At 49.2% G+C, this 20,874-nt stretch overlaps 1 protein-coding gene across 3 annotated transcripts in view; it reads left to right on the top strand.

The window, feature by feature from the left end:
- Positions 1-327: 327 nt before the first annotated feature.
- LOC135008994 (E3 ubiquitin-protein ligase TRIM41-like) overlaps positions 328-20,874 on the top strand; it is a 260,594-nt gene continuing 240,047 nt past the window's right edge. For 2 of the 3 annotated variants that reach the window (XM_063952243.1, XM_063952241.1), the window contains exon 1: positions 533-667. The gene's annotated coding sequence lies outside the window, so the exon portion shown is untranslated. Of the gene's footprint in view, positions 400-532; positions 668-20,874 lie in introns of those variants that run through there. The other variant, XM_063952242.1, reaches the window with a different exon arrangement.

The following is a 20,874-nucleotide window of genomic DNA, read 5'->3' on the forward strand; positions in this document are numbered from 1 at the left end:
GCGCAGTTCAGATCTGATCGCAGGCTGTGAGAAAACACACAGCAGCGAACAGGTCTCAATAACCCCCTTATTGTGCTTCAAATACCAGTGCAGTGTACGCATACAGTATGCTGGACAGATGCCACACCACCATCTCTGACTCCTGACAGCAGAACAGCCTGACCTGAGTTACATAGGGGTAAACGTATGAAGCAGTGATAAGAGAGGAGAAGTTGCCCATGGCAACCAATCAGCATTGAAGTAACATTTATAATTTGCATACTATAAAATTATACAGAGCAGCTGATTGGTTGTCATGGGCAACTTCTCTACTGGCTCACTTCTCCTCTCTTATCACTGCTTCATACATTTACCCCTGAGTCACACACTGCCGCTTGCTACTGCTACCATGCTGCTACCGTACGTATGCTATGCTGTATGTATTGTAATACACGAGGACCATCAAGCCAATCACACCACTCCTCTCATGTTCTACAGTGCTACACCGCTATTGATTAGTTTGAAGCTGTTGATGCTGATTGGACGAAGGCTTGTAGCTGCGCTTCCGATGCACGTACTGTCCCGGAACTTAGAAGTAGCCTCCGTGCTGCTGTGTGGTAGATAGTGGATCGCATCCTCCTGCAGCGGCTGCGGCAGTGACACCGGCTGTTACTGTCCCACAGCGGAGGTACGGGAAGGGGGATGCCGTTTGCATTGTGTACTGCGCCTGCTGTACAGGACACTGCCAGCCTGCCTTCCGCATACTCCTGATGTGCTAACAAGTAACATAGCGAGCTTATTCCACATAGTTATCCATTACATCACTCTTGCACAACGTGGCTCACTGGAGGGTGCAGCACTACATGTCTCAGCATGCCCCGGCAGAGGAGGATTAGAGACGTACACAACCAGTGCACATCTCTGCTCCACAGATAAATTGCAGGGATATTGAATCCTAAATAACTAATTTTAGTGGGATATCCACAAGCAGTGTACACAGCACCGACCTACAGTTGTAAGCAGTTATGCTGACCATTCATTAGTATGACTCTCTTTAGATGCGAGTCGTACTAATGAACCCCCCTGCCAGCCGCCGGGCATGTGATAGATTGTACGGTGCTTTTGCACCATACAATCTATAGTACCTCCGCATTGGACGGGTGCTGGTATCGGCTTATCATATGTGCAGGACATATGATCAGCTGATGCAACGTGTTGGGCCGCGCATCACATCGTATTCGCACCCATTAACATGAACGATGTGCATGTAATGAGTCAAATGATGGGTTGATATCGTGTATTCGTACATACGAATTAGTGTATAGCCAGCATTACTCTATGGATTGGGTTACTGATAGAAGTCCATATATAAATAATATTAATAAGAAGATAGATAACAGGGTGAGGGTATTGTAGATGTAGGGCCTGACTCAGAGATGTACGCTAATGCATTCACAGCTGCAATCCCGTACGCAGCTACTGTGCGAGTATATGCTATTGCTGCTGCCTGGAAATGTACTGTACCCACCGACGGCCTCGCATCTCTCAGCATCTGCACGCTTTGATAACCATCTAAAGGGTGTAGTATGTTTTGCCAACGGCCGGGATCCCAACTGCCGGCAGCTGGGCGAGCGCAAATGAGTCCCTTGCAGGGCGCCACGCTATTTATTCTCCCTCCAGGGGGTTCGTGGACCCCCAAGAGAGAGAATAGTTGTAGGTATGCCGGGTGTCGGATTCCGGCGCCAGGATCCCAACAGCCGGCATACTGAATATCGCCCCATCTAAATAGCCCTACTTTCACGCACAATGGCCGTGTGTATTGAGATACAGGTGCCGTGTTTTCTGCGTATAGGATCACCGTTGTATGCTGAGACATGCCTGTATTTTTTCTGCCACACCCCTTTACCTCCACCAAATGCTTCCTTACTGTCAATCACTTTGCAAACTAATCCTCACTGCGACCGACATTGCTGATGTACCTGATGGTTGTGCAGTGCAAACCATAGTTATGGCTAGTAACAAATTTTGTGGATATTGTCTTAGGAAAAAAAATGCTGTGAAAAGAGTGAATTCAACCAGTATCTATCGAAGGGTGTGATTTTCCGTTATCATGGCCTTTAAACGCTGGCACCGGCACCCCAACTCACACCATTTGCCCGTCCAAATCGCATCTCTATTCACACAAAAGTGCTCACAACCCTATGGGGTAGCAAACACTTTTGTGCGAGATACTGCTGCTGTAAAGTGTTTCGAGTGCCGTGCAAATTTGGGATCATCGCCGGCAATTGAATACTCCCCATAGTCCTTTCTTTTATGTTTTATTGTTAAAAGCAAAAACAAATGCTTTGTCAAAGACCTGCTGTTTCAAAACTTTCTACAACTTATTTTTGTAATATTTACTGTACATATTTTCTGTTTGATAATAAACTTGATAGGTTTTACTATCTGCTACATTTAGAAAAATAAATCACTTGAAACAAGAAAGGAGAACAAGCCTCTTTTCCTTAATCTCTCCCAGCACTTCCGAGATGCACAGAATTATTTTGGATGTACTTTATGGAGTATGGCGGTAGCAGCCTTATTGTGTTTTCAGTGATAGGGAAGGTAGGCTGGAGCCAAATGACTCTCATAGACTCTTCTAGCTCCAACTCTTGGTGGCAGATTTTGAACTTTATACCCCTTTCACACATGCAGCTCTATTCCAGGTTTCTCATACGTCCTAGAGGATGCTGGGGATGCTTCAAGAACCATGGGGTATAGACTGGATCCGCAGGAGACATGGGCACACTATAAGACTTTGAATGGGTGTGAACTGGCTCCTCCCTCTATGCCCCTCCTCCAGACTCCAGTTAGATTCTGTGCCCAGTGAGACTGTATGCACACTGAGGAGCTCTCCAGAGTTTCTCAGAAAAAAGACTTAGGGTTATTATTTTCAGGGAGACCTGCTGGCAACAGGCTCCTTGCATCGTGGGACTGAGGGGAGAGAAGCAGACCTACTTCTCTGAGTTCAAAGGCTCTGCTTCTTAGGCTACTGGACACCATTAGCTCCAGAGGGTCCGATCACTTGGTGCGCCTAGCTGCTTGTTCCCGGAGCCGCGCCGTCACCCCCCTCACAGAGCCAGAAAACAGAAGCCGGGTGAGTAAAGGAAGATCAGAAGACTTCAGTGATGGCAGAAGACGGCTTTTGAGGTACCGCACAGCGGCTGCGCTGCGCGCCATGCTCCCACATGAGAACTGCACTGCAAAGCGCAGGGGGGGCACCCTGGGCAGCATAGGACCCTCAAATAGCACTGGCAGATGTGTAAACAGTGCCTAGGCACTAATTACGGATCCCCGCCAGTATAAATATGTAATTTAAGCGGGACTGAAGCGCGCCATTAAGGGGGCGTGGCTTAGCCCTCACAGCTCTTGACCAGCGCCATTTTCTCTTCACAGAAGCTGCAGAGAACGCTGAGCCTGGCCTCCCACATTGCTGTACAAGTAACATGGTGCAAAACGGGGGTGGGGGGCACAAGAAATTTGGTGCTTATTATTTACATATAAAAACGCTAACAGGTCTGGGCAGTCTTTTACTTGCTTCAGTACCGGGATAGGCGCTGGGTTGTGAGCTGGCAGAACTCCCTCTGTATCTCTTTTACAGGCTTTGTTGTGGATCTGTCTCCTATAGCCCAGTGTGGTTGTGGGTGTCGGTACGTGTGTGTCGACATGTCTGAGGCTGAGTGCTCTTCCCAGGAGGAGGCTGGAGTGGGGACAGAAAAGAATTTGAGAGTGACCGTGTCAAAATCGCCGACGGATGATTGGGTAAATATGTTGAGTGTTTTGAATGCAAATGTGACTCGGTTGTCTAAGAGATTTGATAAATCTGAGTCTAAGAACCAGACATGGAGAAAATCCATGGAGGATGCATTGTCACAAGCTCAGACCCCTTCGGGGTCACAGAAACGTGCTTTTACCCAGATAGCAGATACAGATACCGACATGGACTCTGATTCCAGTGTCGACTATAGTGATGCCAGATTGAATCCAAAACTGGCTAAGAGCATTCAGTACATGATTGTGGCAATAAAAGAAGCGTTGCATATAACAGAGGACCCTGCTGTTCCTGATACTAGGGTCTGTATGTATAAAGGAAAGAAACCTGAGGTAACGTTTCCTCCCTCTCGTGAACTGAACGCGCTTTTTGAAAAGGCTTGGGAAAATCCTGACAAGAAGATACAGGTTCCCAAAAAAAATTCCAGTGGCATATCCGTTTCCATTTGGGGACAGGGAAAAGTGGGAGTCAACCCCCACGGTAGACAAAACTTATCGCGTCTGTCCAAAAAGGTGGCGCTTCCGTCTCCTGACACGGCAGCCCTGAAGGATCCTGCGGATCGTAAGCAGGAAAATACACTAAAATCCATTTATGTCACTACGGGTTCGCTACTCAGGCCTGCCGTTGCTTCGGCATGGGTGAGTAGCGCTACTGAAAGTGGGCAGATAACTTGTCATCTGAGATAGATAGCCTGGACAGGGATAGCGTGCTTTTGACTCTGGATCATATCAGGGACGCTGCAGCATATTTAAAAGAAGCTGTAAGGGATATTGGCCTTTTGGGATCAAGGGCCAATGCCGTGGCAGTCTCGGCTAGGAGAGCATTGTGGATTCATCAATGGAATGCTGATGCTGACTCTAAGAAGGCGATGGAGTCGTTACCGTTTAACGGTAGTGTCTTGTTTGGTGACGGCCTCACTGACCTGGTATCTACGGCTACCGCGGGTAAGTCGTCGTTTCTCTGACGTCCTAGTGGATGCTGGGAACTCCGTAAGGACCATGGGGAATAGCGGCTCCGCAGGAGACTGGGCACAAAAGTAAAGCTTTAGGACTACCTGGTGTGCACTGGCTCCTCCCCCCATGACCCTCCTCCAAGCCTCAGTTAGATTTTTGTGCCCGGCCGAGAAGGGTGCACACTAGGGGCTCTCCTGAGCTTCTTAGTGAAAGTTTAGTTTTAGGTTTTTTATTTTCAGTGAGACCTGCTGGCAACAGGCTCACTGCACCGAGGGACTAAGGGGAGAAGAAGCGAACCTATCTAAGTGGTGGTAGCTTGGGCTTCTTAGGCTACTGGACACCATTAGCTCCAGAGGGACCGAACACAGGCCCAGCCTCGGAGCTCGGTCCCAGAGCCGCGCCGCCGGCCCCCTTACAGAGCCAGAAGCAAGAAGAGGTCCGGAAAAATCGGCGGCAGAAGACATCAGTCTTCAACAAGGTAGCGCACAGCACTGCAGCTGTGCGCCATTGTTACTCAGGCACACTTCACACTTCGGTCACTGAGGGTGCAGGGCGCTAGGGGGGGGCGCCCTGAGCAGCAATGTAAACACCTTGGCTGGCATAAATACACCACATATAACCCCCAGGGCTATATGGATGTATTTTAACCCCTGCCAGAACTCACCAAAAAGCGGGAGAAAAGGCCGCCGAGAAGGGGGCGGAGCCTATCTCCTCAGAACACGGGCGCCATTTTCCATCACAGCTCCGCTGGAAGGACGTCTCCCTGACTCTCCCCTGCAGTCCTGCACTACAGAAAAAAGTAAAAAAAGAGAGGGGGGCACTAATTTGGCGCAGTTTTGATACTAACAGCAGCTATAAAGGGAAAAGCACATTTTATAGTGGTATTCCTGTCTATATATAGCGCTCTGGTGTGTGCTGGCATACTCTCCCTCTGTCTCCCCAAAGGGCTAGTGGGGTCCTGTCCTCTATCAGAGCATTCCCTGTGTGTGTGCGGTGTGTCGGTACGATTGTGTCGACATGTTTGAGGAGGAAAATGAGATGGAGGCGGAGCAATTGCCTATTATAGAGTTGTCACCCCCTAGGGAGTCGACACCTGAGTGGATGAGCTTATGGAAGGAATTGCGTGACAGTGTCAGCTCTTTACGACAGACAGTTGACGACATGAGACAGCCGGCTACTCAGCTTGTGCCTGTCCAGGGGTCTCAAACGCCATCAGGGGCTTTAAAACGCCCGTTACCTCAAATGGCAGACACAGACACGGATACTGACTCCAGTGTCGATGATGAGGAGACAAACGTGACTTCCACTAGGGCCACACGTTACATGATTGAAGCAATGAAAAATGTATTGCATATCTCTGATAATACAAGTACCACTAAAAAGGGTATTATGTTTGGTGAGAAAAAACTGCCTGTAGTTTTTCCTGTATCCGAGGAATTAAATGAAGTGTGTGATGATGCGTGGGTTTCCCCCGATAAAAAACTGATAATTCCTAAAAGGTTATTGGCATCGTACCCTTTCCCGCCAGAGGATAGGGCACGTTGGGAAACACCCCCTAGGGTGGATAAAGCGCTCACACGCTTGTCTAAACAGGTAGCACTACCCTCTCCTGATACGGCCGCCCTAAAGGAACCTGCCGATAGAAAGCAGGAGAATATCCTAAAATGTAACACTCACACGGGTGTTATACTGCGACCAGCAATCGCCTCAGCCTGGATGTGCGGTGCGGGCGTGGCGTGGTCGGATTCCCTGACTGAAAATATTGATACCCTAGATAGGGACAGGATATTACTGACTATAGAGCATTTGAAAGATGCATTTTTATATATGCGTGATGCACAGAGGGATGTTTGCCGACTGGCATCAAGAGTTAGCGCGCGGTCCATTTCTGCAAGAAGAGGTTTATGGACGCGGCAGTGGTCAGGTGATGCGGATTCTAAAAGGCACATGGAAGTATTGCCTTATAAGGGGGAGGAGTTATTTGGGGTAGGTCTATCAGACCTGGTAGCCACGGCAACTGCTGGAAAATCCACATTTTTACCCCAGGTAGCTTCTCAACCTAAGAAGACGCCGTATTATCAGGCGCAGTCCTTTCGGCCCCATAAGGGCAAGCGGGCAAAAGGCGCCTCATTTCTGCCCCGTGGCAGATGGAGAGGTAAAAGGCTGCAGCAAACAGCCAGTTCCCAGGAACAAAAGCCCTCTCCCGCCTCCGCAAAGTCCTCAGCATGACGCTGGGGCTTTACAAGCGGACTCAGGCACGGTGCGGGCCCGTCTCAAGAAATTCGAGACGTCTCCCCCTCGCCGTTTCATAAAGTCTGCTTTACCGACGTCTCCCTCAGACAGGGAGGCAGTATTGCAAGCCATTCACAGGCTGTATTCCCAGCAGGTGATAATCAAGGTACCCCTCCTGCAACAGGGAAAGGGGTACTATTCCACACTATTTGTGGTACCGAAGCCGGACGGCTCGGTGAGACCAATTTTAAATCTAAAATCCTTGAACACTTACATACAAAGGTTCAAATTCAAGATGGAGTCACTCAGAGCAGTGATTGCAAACCTGGAAGAAGGGGACTATATGGTCTCTCTGGACATCAAAGATGCTTACCTACATGTCCCAATTTACCCTTCTCCAAGGGTACCTCAGGTTTGTGGTACAGAACTGTCACTATCAGTTTCAGACGCTGCCGTTTGGATTGTCCACGGCACCCCGGGTCTTTACCAAGGTAATGGCCGAAATGATGATACTCCTTCGAAAGAAGGGAGTTTTAGTTATCCCTTACTTGGACGATCTCCTGATAAGGGCAAGATCCAGGGAACAGTTGGAAGTCGGGGTAGCACTATCTCAGATAGTGCTGCGGCAGCACGGTTGGATTCTCAATATTCCAAAATCGCAGCTGATCCCGACGACACGCCTTCTATTCCTAGGGATGATCCTGGACACAGTCCAGAAAAAGGTGTTTTCTCCCGGAGGAGAAAGCCAGGGAGTTATCCGAACTAGTCAGAAACCTCCTAAAACCAGGCCAAGTGTCAGTGCATCAGTGCACAAGGGTCCTGTGAAAAATGGTGGCTTCCTACGAAGCAATTCCATTCGGCAGATTCCACGCAAGAACTTTCCAGTGGGACCTGCTGGACAAATGGTCCGGATCGCATCTTCAGATGCATCAGCGGATAACCCTGTCACCAAAGACAAGGGTGTCTCTCCTGTGGTGGTTGCAGAGTGCTCATCTTCTAGAGGGCCGCAGATTCGGCATTCAGGACTGGGTCCTGGTGACCACGGATGCCAGCCTGCGAGGCTGGGGAGCATTCACACAGGGAAGAAATTTCCAGGGCTTGTGGTCAAGCCTGGAGACATCACTTCACATAAATATTTTGGAGCTAAGGGCCATTTACGATGTCCTAAGCCAAGCAAGACCTCTGCTTCAAGGTCAGCCGGTGCTGATCCAGTCGGACAACATCACGGCAGTCGCCCACGTAAACAGACAGGGCGGCACAAGAAGCAGGAGGGCAATGGCAGAAGCTGCAAGGATTTTTTGCTGGGCGGAAAATCATGTGATAGCATTGTCAGCAGTGTTCATTCCGGGAGTGGACATGATGGCGTCCCGCCTAAACAAAAAATTGGACAGGTATTGCGCCAGGTCAAGGGACCCTCAGGCAATAGCTGTGGACGCTCTGGTAACACCGTGGGTGTACCAGTCAGTGTATGTGTTCCCTCCTCTTCCTCTCATACCAAAAGTACTGAGAATTATAAGACGGAGGGGAGTAAGAACTATACTTGTGGCTCCGGATTGGCCAAGAAGGACTTGGTACCCGGAACTTCAAGAGATGCTCACGGAGGACCCGTGGCCTCTACCTCTAAGAAGGGACCTGCTCCAGCAAGGACCCTGTCTATTCCAAGACTTACCGCGGCTGCGTTTGACGGCAGGGCGGTTGAACGCCGGATCCTGAAGGAAAAAGGCATTCCGGATGAAGTCATCCCTACCCTGATCAAGCCAGGAAGGATGTAACCGCAAAGCATTATCACCGCATTTGGCGAAAATATGTTGCGTGGTGCGAGGCCAGTAAGGCCCCGATGGAGGAATTTCAACTAGGTCGATTCCTGCATTTCCTGTAAACAGGAGTGTCTATGGGCCTAAAATTGGGGTCCATTAAGGTTCAAATTTCGGCCTTGTCAATTTTCTTCCAGAAAGAACTAGCTTCACTACCTGAAGTTCAGACGTTTGTAAAAGGGGTACTGCATATACAGCCTCCTTTTGTGCCTCCAGTGGCACCTTGGGATCTCAATGTAGTTTTGGGGTTCCTAAAGTCACATTGGTTTGAACCACTTGAATCTGTGGAGTTAAAATATCTCACATGGAAAGTGGTCATGTTGTTGGCCCTGGCCTCGGCCAGGCGCGTGTCAGAATTGGCGGGCTTTATCCTGTAAAAGCCCTTATCTGATCTTCCATTCAGACAGGGCGGAATTGAGGACTCGTCCTCATTTTCTCCCTAAGGTGGTTTCAGTGTTTCATCTGAACCAACCTATTGTGGTACCTGCGGCTACTAGTGACTTGGAGGACTCCAAGTTGTTGGACGTAGTCAGGGCCTTGAAAATATATGTTTCCAGGACGGCTGGAGTCAGGAAATCTGACTCGCTGTTTCTCCTGTATGCACCCAACAAGCTGGGTGCTCCTGCTTCTAAGCAGACTATTGCTCGTTGGATTTGTAGTACAATTCAGCTTGCACATTCTCTGGCAGGCCTGCCACAGCCAAAATCTGTAAAAACCCATTCCACAAGGAAGGTGGGCTCATCTTGGGTGGCTGCCCGAGGGGTCTCGGCGTTACAACTTTGCCGAGCAGCTACTTGGTCAGGGGCAAACACGTTTGCTAAATTCTACAAATTTGATACCCTGGCTGAGGAGGACCTGGAGTTCTCTCATTCGGTGCTGCAGAGTCATCCGCACTCTCCCGCCCGTTTGGGAGCTTTGGTATAATCCCCATGTTCCTTACGGAGTTCCCAACATCCACTAGGACGTCAGAGAAAATAAGAATTTACTTACCGATAATTCTATTTCTCGTAGTCCGTAGTGGATGCTGGGCGCCCATCCCAAGTGCGGATTGTCTGCAATACTTGTACATAGTTATTGTTACAAAAATCGGGTTATTATTGTTGTGAGCCATCTTTCCAGAGGCTCCTCTGTTATCATGCTGTTAACTGGGTTCAGATCACAGGTTATACGGTGTGATTGGTGTGGCTGGTATGAGTCTTACCCGGGATTCAAAATCCTTCCTTATTGTGTACGCTCGTCCGGGCACAGTATCCTAACTGAGGCTTGGAGGAGGGTCATGGGGGGAGGAGCCAGTGCACACCAGGTAGTCCTAAAGCTTTACTTTTGTGCCCAGTCTCCTGCGGAGCCGCTATTCCCCATGGTCCTTACGGAGTTCCCAGCATCCACTACGGACTACGAGAAATAGAATTATCGGTAAGTAAATTCTTATTTTTTACCTTCTGTTCCTGCACAACAGAAGAAAACGCCCCACTATCAGATGCAGTCCTTTCGGCCCAATAAATACAAGAAAGGACGAGGGTCCTCCTTCCTTGCTGCGAGAGGAAGGGGAAAAAGGTTGCAGGCTGTGGCAAGTTCCCAAGAGCAGAAGTCCTCTCCGGCTTCTACCAAATCCACTGCATAACGCTGGGGCTCCTCTGCGGGAGTCCGCACCGGTGGGGGCACGTCTGAAGCTCTTCAGTCAGGTCTGGGTGCACTCGGACCTGGATCTTTGGATGTTAGAAATAGTAGACCAAGGGTACAAATTAGCAGGACGTGCCCCCTCACCGATTTTTCATATCGGCCTTGGCAGCTTCTCTACCAGAAAGAGAGGTTGTATGCGCTGCAATACTAAAGCTGTGTCAAAATCAAGCCATTGTCACGGTACCCCCGTCACAACAGGGGGAGGGTTTTTATTCAAGTCTGTTCGTGGTACCAAAGCCGGATGGCTCGGTCAGACTGATTCTGAACCTAAAATCCTCCAATTTCTTTCTAAAAAAATTCAAATTCAAGATGGAATCTCTCCAGTCTGGAGGAGGGCGATTTTATGGTGTCGGTCGACATAAAGGATGCCTACTTACACGTTCCCATAGATCCTCCACATCAGGCATACCTGAGGTTTGCTGTTCAGGATTGTCATTACCAATTTCAGACGTTGCCGTTTGGTCTGTCCACGGCTCCAAGGATTTTCACCAAGGTTATGGCGGAAATGATGGTTCTCCTGCGCAAGCAGGGAGTCACAATTATCCCGTACTTGGACGATCTCCTGATAAAGGCGAGATCCAAGGAACAATTGCTTAAAAACGTTGCACACTCTCTGACGATTCTGCAACAACATGGTTGGCTCCTAAACTTGCCAAAATCACAGTTGGTTCCGACAACACGGTTGTCGTTCCTGGGTATGATTCTGGATACAGAATTACAGAGAGTTTTTCTTCCAGTGGAAAAGGCACTGGAAATACAGAACATGGTAAAACAAATTTTGAAACCGGCAAGAGTGTTGATTCTTCAATGCACTCGGTTGCTGGGGAAGATGGTGGCGGCCTACGAGGCCATTCAGTATGGCAGGTTCCATGCCAGGGTGTTTCAGTGGGACCTGCTGGACAAGTGGTCCGGGTCTCACCTGGACATGCACCGGAAAATATTCCTATCTTCCAGGACCAGGATCTCCCTTCTGTGGTGGCTGCACAGTTCTCACCTTCTGGAGGGACGCGGGATTCAGGATTGGATCCTGGTGACCACAGATGCAAGTCTCCGAGGCTGGGGAGCAGTCACACAGGGGAGAAATTTTCAGGGAAAATGGTCAAGCCAGGAAGCTTGTCTACACATAAACATTCTGGAATTAAGGGCCATTTACAACGGCATTCTGCAAGCGGATCATCTTCTTCGCGGTCTGCCCGTCTTGCTTCAGTCAGACAACATAACAGCAGTGGCGTACATAAACCGCCAGGACGGACAAGAAGCAGAGCGGCAATGGCCGAGGCCACGAGAATTCTTCGCTGGGCGGAGAAACATGCAAGCGTTCTATCAGCGGTCTTCATTCCAGGAGTGGACAACTGGGAAGCAGACTTCCTCAGCAGACACTATCTCCATCCAGGAGAGTGAGGTCTTCATCAAGAGGTCTTTGCAGAAGTGACAAGTCGTTGGGGAATTCCTCAAGTGGACATGATGGCGTCCCGCCTCAACAAGAAACTTCAGAGATATTGTTCCAGGTCAAGGGACCCTCAAGCGATGGCGGTGGACGCCCTAGTGACACCGTGGGTGTTTCCGTCGGTATATGTGTTCCCTCCACTTCCACTCATTCCAAAGGTGATAAAGATGATAAGAAGAACAAGGGTTCAGGTGATACTCATTGTTCCAGACTGGCCAAGGAGGGCCTGGTATCCCGATCTTCAGGAATTACTCATAGAAGATTCCTGGCTTCTTCCTCTACGAGAGGACCTGTTACAACAAGCACCATGTGTGTATCAAGACTTACTGCGGCTGCGTTTGACGGCATGGCGGTTGAGCGTCAAATCCTAGCCCGGAAGGGTATTCCCAGTGAAGTAATTCCCACACTTCTTCAGGCTAGAAAAGAAGTAACGGCAAAGCATTACCACCATATTTGGAGTAAATATGTGTCTTGGTGTGAATCCAAGAAGGTTCCTACGGAGGAATTTCAGCTAGGGCGTTTGCTCCATTTTTTGCAATCTTGTGTGGATGCGGGCCTAAAGTTGGGCTCAATTAAAGTACAAATTTCGGCCTTATCGATTTTCTTTCAGAAAGAATTGGCCTCCCTTCCAGAAGTTCAGACCTTCGTGAAAGGCATACTACACATCCAACCTCCCTTTGTACCCCCATTGGCGCCATGGGATCTGAATGTGGTGTTGCAGTTCCTGCAATCTCATTGGTTTGAACCTTTTGCGTAAGGTTGAGTTAAAATTCCTTACTTGGAAAGTAGTCATGTTGCTGGCCTTGGCTTCCGCAAGGCGGGTATCTGAATTGGCGGCTTTGTCTCACAAAAGCCCCTATTTAATCTTCCATGCTGATAGAGCGGAGTTGAGAACTTGTCAGCAATTTCTGCCAAAAGTGGTTTCATCGTTTCACGTAAACCAGCCTATTGTGGTGCTAGTGTCTACTGACGCTTTGGCGGAATCGAAGTCTGTCGATGTGGTCAGAGCTTTGAAAATCTATGTCGCCAGAACAGCTCAAATTAGGAAAACAGAGGCTCTGTTTGTCCTGTGGGCTCCCAACAAGATTGGGGCTCCTGCTTCCAAGCAGACTATTGCACGTTGGATCTGTAATACGATTCAGCAAGCTCACTCTACAGCAGGATTGCCGTTACCGAAATCTGTGAAGGCCCATTCTACCAGAAAGGTGAGCTCATCCTGGGCGGCTGCCCGAGGGGTCTCGGCATTACAGCTTTGCCGAGCTGCTACTTGGTCGGGATCAAACACTTTTGCAAAGTTTTACAAGTTTGATACCCTGGCTGAGGAGGACCTCTTGTTTGGTCAATCGGTGCTGCAGAGTCATCCGCACTCTCCCGCCCGTTCTTGAAGCATCCCCAGCATCCTCTAGGACATATGAGAAAATATGAGAAAATAGGATTTTAATACCTACCGGTAAATCCTTTTCTCTTAGTCCGTAGAGGATGCTGGGCGCCCGTCCCAGTGCGGGCTGTATCTGCAGTTTGGTTATGGTTACGCTCATGTTGAGTTAAGTTCAGTCAGTTTGTGACTGATGTTGGTCATGCCGTTGCATGCGTTGTTGTTGAATGCCATGTTGTACGGCGTGTTTGAGGTGTGAGCTGGTATGTATCTCGCCTTAGTTTAAAAACATTAAATAAATCCTTTTCCTCGAAATGTCAGTCAGTTCCTATAACTGGAATCTGGAGGAGGGGCATAGAGGGAGGAGCCAGTTCACACCCATTCAAAGTCTTATAGTGTGCCCATGTCTCCTGCGGATCCCGTCTATACCCCATGGTTCTTGAAGCATCCCCAGCATCCTCTACGGACTAAGAGAAAAGGATTTACCGGTAGGTATTAAAATCCTATTTTTTGCGCATGAACACACATCAACCTGGAATTTCTCTACGTGTGAAAGGAAATAGCCAAGGACTGGGTAGCAGATGTATTATAGCGGAGCACTTCCTACTTTGACTCATTACTTACTGCTGATGGCCCCCCCGGCCGGCTTCAGTGTGCATGAGTGAGATCGCGCTACTCTCGCAAGATCTCACATGCAGCCCAGCAAGGGATACCACTTATGATCACTGGATTTGTAACAGCATCAGCAAAAGGTGCAAAATTAAGTTCACTCCGTTTCCAGAGAGAAAATATCTTTGTTAAGACCCATATGTTGTTTTCCCAAAAGCTGCTAGAGGGATCCTTGAACACTATACAGTCCACTGGGATCCAAATTGATTTCTCTCATTCTTTAGGAACAGGGAGACATTGGGGGTCATTCCGAGTTGTTCGCTCGTTGCCGATTTTCGCTGTGTTACATTTTGTTGCAAACTGCGCATGCGCATGGCACGCAGGGCGCATGCGCTTAGTTGTTTAACTAAAACCTTAGCAGATTTGCTGAGGATTCTGCGACGCTTTTCATTCGCACTGCTAATCGACTGCTGATTCGTTTCTGGGTGGTAACTCAGCGTTTTCCGGGCGTTTGCTAAAAAAACGCAGGCGTGTCTGGAGAAACGGAGTGGCTGGCTGAATGCAGGGCGTGTTTGTGGCGTCAAACCAGGAACTAAACGGATTGAGCTGATCGCAATCTGTGAGTAGGTCCAGAGCTACTCAGAAACTGCTAAGAATTATTTAGTAGCAGCTCTTCTAATTTTTCGTTCGCAATTCTGCTAAGCTAAGATACACTCCCAGAGGGCGGCGGCCTAGCGTGTGCAATGCTGCTAAAAGCAGCTAGCGAGCGAACAACTCGGAATGAGGGCCTTTGGCTTTTATACCAAGCCTTTTGTGGTAGAAAGTAGGCTTCAAATATTCCATAGTTTCATGCCACTCAATCAGTATGTTCATGCAAGGAAATTCCCTATGGAATCCAGACCACCCATAATCCATGGAGTAAAGAAAATAGACTTTGTTTCTCTGATGTCCTAGTGGATGCTGGGAACTCCGTAAGGACCATGGGGAATAGCGGCTCCGCAGGAGACTGGACACAACTAAGAAAGATTTAGGACTACCTGGTGTGCACTGGCTACTCCCTCTATGCCCCTCCTCCAGACCTCAGTTAGAATTTTGTGCCCGGCCGAGCTGGATGCACACTAGGGGCTCTCCTGAGCTTCTAGAAAAGAAAGTATAAATTAGGTTTTTTATTTTCAGTGAGATCTGCTGGCAACAGACTCACTGCTACGAGGGATCGAGGGGAGAGAAGCGAACCTACCTGCTTGCAGCTAGCTTGGGCTTCTAGGCTACTGGACACCATTAGCTCCAGAGGGATCGAACACAGGCCCAGCCTCGGTCGTCCGGTCCCGGAGCCGCGCCGCCGTCCCCCTTGCAGAGCCAGAAGCAAGAAGACGTTCCTGGAAATCGACGGCAGAAGACTTCGGTCTTCATTAAGGTAGCGCACAGCACTGCAGCTGTGCGCCATTGCTCCCCATGCACACCACACACTCCGGTCACTGATGGGTGCAGGGCGCTGGGGGGAGGCGCCCTGGGCTGCAATAAGAGTACCTTACTTGGCAAATTACCACATAATATAGTCATTAAGACTATATATGTGTAAAATCCCCTGCCATAACTTTCCATAAAAAAGCGGGAGAAGTCCGCCAAAAAAGGGGCGGGGCTATCTCCCTCAGCACACTGGCGCCATTTTCCCTCACAGCTCCGCTGGAAGGACGCTCCCCAGGCTCTCCCCTGCAGTTTCCAGACTCCATAGGGTAAAAAAGAGAGGGGGGGGCACTAAATTTAGGCGCAATCTGTGTAATATTAGCAGCTATAGGGGAAAAATCACTGTGTGTAGTGTGAATCCCTGCATTATATAGCGCTCTGGTGTGTGCTGGCATACTCTCTCTCTGTCTCCCCAAAGGACTTTGTGGGGTCCTGTCCTCAGTCAGAGCATTCCCTGTGTGTGTTCGGTGTGTCGGTATGGCTGTGTCGACATGTTTGATGAGGAGGCTTATGTGGAGGCGGAGCAAGGGCCGATAAATGTGATGTCACCCCCTGCGGGGTCGACACCTGAATGGATGGACATGTGAAAGGAATTACGCGACAGTGTCAACTCACATAAAAGGTTTGACGACATAGCAGATGTGGGACAGCCGGCTTCTCAGCTCGTGCCTGCCCAGGCGTCTCAAAAGCCATCAGGGGCTCTAAAACGCCCGCTACCTCAGATGGCAGACACAGATGTCGACACGGATACTGACTCCAGTGTCGACGATGATGAGACTAGTGTACATTCCAATAGAGCCACCAGTTACATGATTACGGCAATGAAAAATGTGTTGCACATTTCTGATATTACCCCAGGTACCACAAAAAAGGGTATTATGTTTGGGGAGAAAAAACTACCAGTGGTTTTTCCCCCTTCTGATGAATTAAATGAAGTATGTGAAGAAGCGTGGGCTTCCCCCGATAAGAAACTGGTAATTTCTAAAAAGTTACTAATGTCGTACCCTTTCCCGCCAGAGGATAGGTCACGTTGGGAGACATCCCCTAGGGTGGATAAAGCGCTCACACGCCTGTCAAAGAAGGTGGCACTACCGTCTCTGGACACGGCACGGCTATCCTGAAGTCTGTTTATACACACTAAGGTATTATACTGAGACCAGCTATTGCTTCAGCATGGATGTGCAGTGCTGCAGCTGCGTGGTCAGATTCCCTGTCAGAAAATATTGATACCTTAGACAGGTACACTATATTGCTAACCGTAGAGCATATTAAAGACGCAGTCTTATACATGAGAGATGCACAGAGGGATATTTGCCGGCTGGCATCTAAAATAAACGCAATGTCCATTTCTGCCATGAGAGGATTGTGGACTCGGCAGTGGACAGGAGATGCAGATTCTAAAAGGCACATGGAAGTTTTGCCTTACAAGGGTGAGGAGTTGTTTGGGGATGGTCTCTCGGACCTCGTTTCCACAGCGACAGCTGGGAAGTCAGCATTGTTACCCCATGTTCCCTCACAGCCAAAGAAAGCACCGTATTATCAGGTACAGTCCTTTCGGCCCCAGAAAGGCAAGCGGGTTAGAGGCGCGTCCTTTCTGCCCAGAGGCAGAGGTAGAGGGAAAAAGCTGCAACATACAGCCAGTTCCCAAGAACAAAAGTCCTCCCCCGCTTCCTCTAAGTCCACCGCATGACGCTGGGGCTCCACAGGCGATGCCAGGTACGGTGGGGGCCCGTCTCAAGAACTTCAGCAACCAGTGGGCTCGTTCACGGGTGGATCCCTGGATTCTACAGGTAGTATCTCAGGGGTACAAGCTGGAATTCGAGACGTCTCCCCCTCGCCGTTTCCTCAAATCTGCCTTGCCGACAGCTCCCCCGGACATGGAGGCAGTGCTGGAGGCGATTCACAAGCTGTATTCTCAGCAGGTGATAATCAAGGTACCCCTCCTTCAACAAGGACGGGGTTACTATTCCACAATGTTTGTGGTACCGAAACCGGACGGTTCGGTGAGACCCATTTTAAATTTAAAATCTTTGAACACTTATATAAGAAGGTTCAAGTTCAAGATGGAATCGCTCAGAGCGCTGATTGCAAGCCTGGACGAGGGGGATTACATGGTATCACTGGACATCAAGGATGCTTACCTGCATGTCCCCATTTACCCTCCTCACCAGGAGTACCTCAGATTTGTGGTACAGGACTGTCATTACCAATTCCAGACGTTGCCGTTTGGTCTGTCCACGGCACCGAGGGTATTTACCAAGGTAATGGCCGAAATGATGATACTCCTTCGGAAAAAGGGAGTTTTAATTATCCCGTACTTGGACGATCTCCTTATAAAGGCGAGGTCCAGGGAACAGTTGTTGATCGGAGTAGCACTAGCTCGGGAAGTGCTACAACAGCACGGCTGGATCCTGAATATTCCAAAGTCGCAGCTGGTTCCTACAAAGCGTCTACTGTTCCTGGGGATGGTTCTGGACACAGAACAGAAAAAAGTGTTTCTCCCGGAGGAGAAGGCCAAGGAGTTGTCGTCTCTAGTCAGAGACCTCCTAAAACCAAAACAAGTGTCGGTGCACCACTGCACGCGAGTCCTGGGAAAGATGGTGGCTTCGTACGAAGCAATTCCATTCGGAAGGTTCCATGCAAGGATCTTTCAGTGGGATCTGTTGGACAAGTGGTCCGGGTCGCATCTTCAGATGCATCGGCTGATAACCCTGTCTCCAAGGGCCAGGGTGTCGCTGCTGTGGTGGCTGCAGAGTGCTCATCTTCTAGAAGGCCGCAGATTCGGCATACAGGACTCGATCCTGGTGACCACGGATGCCAGCCTTCGAGGTTGGGGGGCAGTCACACAGGGAAGAAACTTCCAAGGACTATGGACAAGTCTTGAGACTTCCCTACACATAAATATTCTGGAACTAAGGGCCATTTACAATGCCCTAAGTCAGGCAAGACCCCTGCTTCAACACCAGCCGGTGCTGATCCAGTCAGACAACATCACGGCAGTCGCCCATGTAAACCGTCAGGGCGGCACAAGAAGCAGGATGGCGATGACAGAAGCCACAAGGATTCTCCGATGGGCGGAAAATCATGTGGTAGCACTGTCAGCAGTGTTCATTCCGGGAGTGGACAACTGGGAAGCAGACTTCCTCAGCAGGCACGACCTCCACCCGGGAGAGTGGGGACTTCATCCAGAAGTCTTCCAAATGATTGTACACCGTTGGGAAAGGCCACAGGTGGACATGATGGCGTCCCGCCTCAACAAAAAGCTAAAAAGATATTGCGCCAGGTCAAGGGACCCTCAGGCGATAGCTGTGGACGCTCTAGTGACACCGTGGGTGTACCAGTCGGTTTATGTGTTCCCTCCTCTGCCTCTCATACCCAAGGTACTGAGAATAATAAGAAGGAGAGGAGTAAGAACTATACTTGTGGTTCCGGATTGGCCAAGAAGAGCTTGGTACCCAGAACTTCAAGAAATGATCTCAGAGGACCCATGGCCTCTGCCGCTCAGACAGGACCTGCTGCTGCAGGGACCCTGTCTATTCCAAGACTTACCGCGGCTGCGTTTGACGGCATGGCGGTTGAACGCCGGATCCTGAAGGATAAGGGCATTCCGGAGGAAGTCATCCCTACGCTGATTAAAGCTAGGAAGGAGGTGACCGCAAACCATTATCACCGCATATGGCGAAAATATGTTGCGTGGTGTGAGGCCAGAAGGGCCCAAACGGAGGAATTTGAGCTGGGTCGATTTCTGCACTTCCTACAGTCAGGGGTGTCTATGGGCCTAAAATTGGGTTCCATTAAGGTCCAGATTTCGTCTCTGTCGATTTTCTTCCAAAAGGAACTGGCTTCACTGCCTGAAGTTCAGACGTTTGTTAAAGGAGGCTGCATATTCAGCCCCCTTTTGTGCCTCCAGTGGCACCTTGGGATCTCAACGAGGTGTTGAATTTCCTTAAGTCACATTGGTTTGAGCCACTTAAAACCGTGGAACTAAAATATCTCACGTGGAAAGTGGTCATGCTGTTGGCCTTGGCTTCGGCCAGGCGTGTGTCAGAATTGGCGGCTTTGTCATGTAAAAGCCCTTATCTGATTTTCCATATGGATAGGGCGAAATTGAGGACTCGTCCCCAATTTCTTCCTAAGGTGGTATCAGCTTTTCATTTGAACCAACCTATTGTGGTGCCTGCGGCTACTAAGGACTTGGAGGATTCCAAGTTACTGGACGTAGTCAGGGCCCTGAAAATCTATGTTTCCAGGACGGCTGGAGTCAGGAAAACTGACTCGCTATTTATCCTGTAGGCGCCCAACAAGCTGGGTGCTCCTGCTTCAAAGCAGTCTATTGCTCGCTGGATCTGTAGTACGATTCAACTTGCACATTCTGCGGCTGGACTGCCGCATCCTAAATCTGTAAAAGCCCATTCCACGAGGAAAGTGGGCTCTTCTTGGACGGCTGCCCGAGGGGTCTCGGCTTTACAACTTTGCCGAGCTGCTACTTGGTCGGGTACAAACACGTTTGCTAAATTCTACAAGTTTGATACCCTGGCTGAGGAGGACCTTGAGTTTGCTCATTCGGTGCTGCAGAGTCATCCGCACTCTCCCGCCCGTTTGGGAGCTTTGGTATAATCCCCATGGTCCTTACGCAGTTCCCTGCATCCACTAGGACGTCAGAGAAAATAAGAATTTACTCACCGGTAATTCTATTTCTCGTAGTCCGTAGTGGATGCTGGGCGCCCATCCCAAGTGCGGATTGTCTGCAATACTTGTATATAGTTATTGCCTAACTAAAGGGTTATTGTTATGAGCCATCTGTTCGTGAGGCTCAGTTGTTATTCATACTGTTAACTGGGTATAGTATCACGAGTTGTACGGTGTGATTGGTGTGGCTGGTATGAGTCTTACCCGGGATTCCAAAATCCTTTCCTTATTGTGTCAGCTCTTCCGGGCACAGTTTCCTAACTGAGGTCTGGAGGAGGGGCATAGAGGGAGGAGCCAGTGCACACCAGGTAGTCCTAAATCTTTCTTAGTTGTGCCCAGTCTCCTGCGGAGCCGCTATTCCCCATGGTCCTTACGGAGTTCCCAGCATCCACTACGGACTACGAGAAATAGAATTACCGGTGAGTAAATTCTTATTTTCCTCCTTAGGTCTTCAGGCTGCTTATCTACAAATTTCTATCACAGCTCAGTATTATTAATTCCTCAGACTTCTTTCTTACTGGATTATAACAATCAATTCACCTGTCCATGTGGCTGCCTACGTGTCCAAGAACCATCAGCAAAGTGCTATTGGTTCTCATGGTCGCTATCTGGAAAATTGGGAGTGGCTGTATGGCATGATATTTAGATGCGGGAACGTCTCATGATACACAATCTGCATTCTTCCATGAGTAATGTGACAAATGTGAAACCTTCAATTAGATCTACTTGGTTGGATTGCAGTTCAATTGCTTCACATCATAAGACTTAAAGGTCAAAATGGAATGATGGAAGCGAATTAAGGTTGAATCATGGAGTGTCTC

This window comes from Pseudophryne corroboree, chromosome 2 (assembly GCF_028390025.1).
Source record: "Pseudophryne corroboree isolate aPseCor3 chromosome 2, aPseCor3.hap2, whole genome shotgun sequence".
NCBI lineage: Eukaryota > Metazoa > Chordata > Amphibia > Anura > Myobatrachidae > Pseudophryne > Pseudophryne corroboree.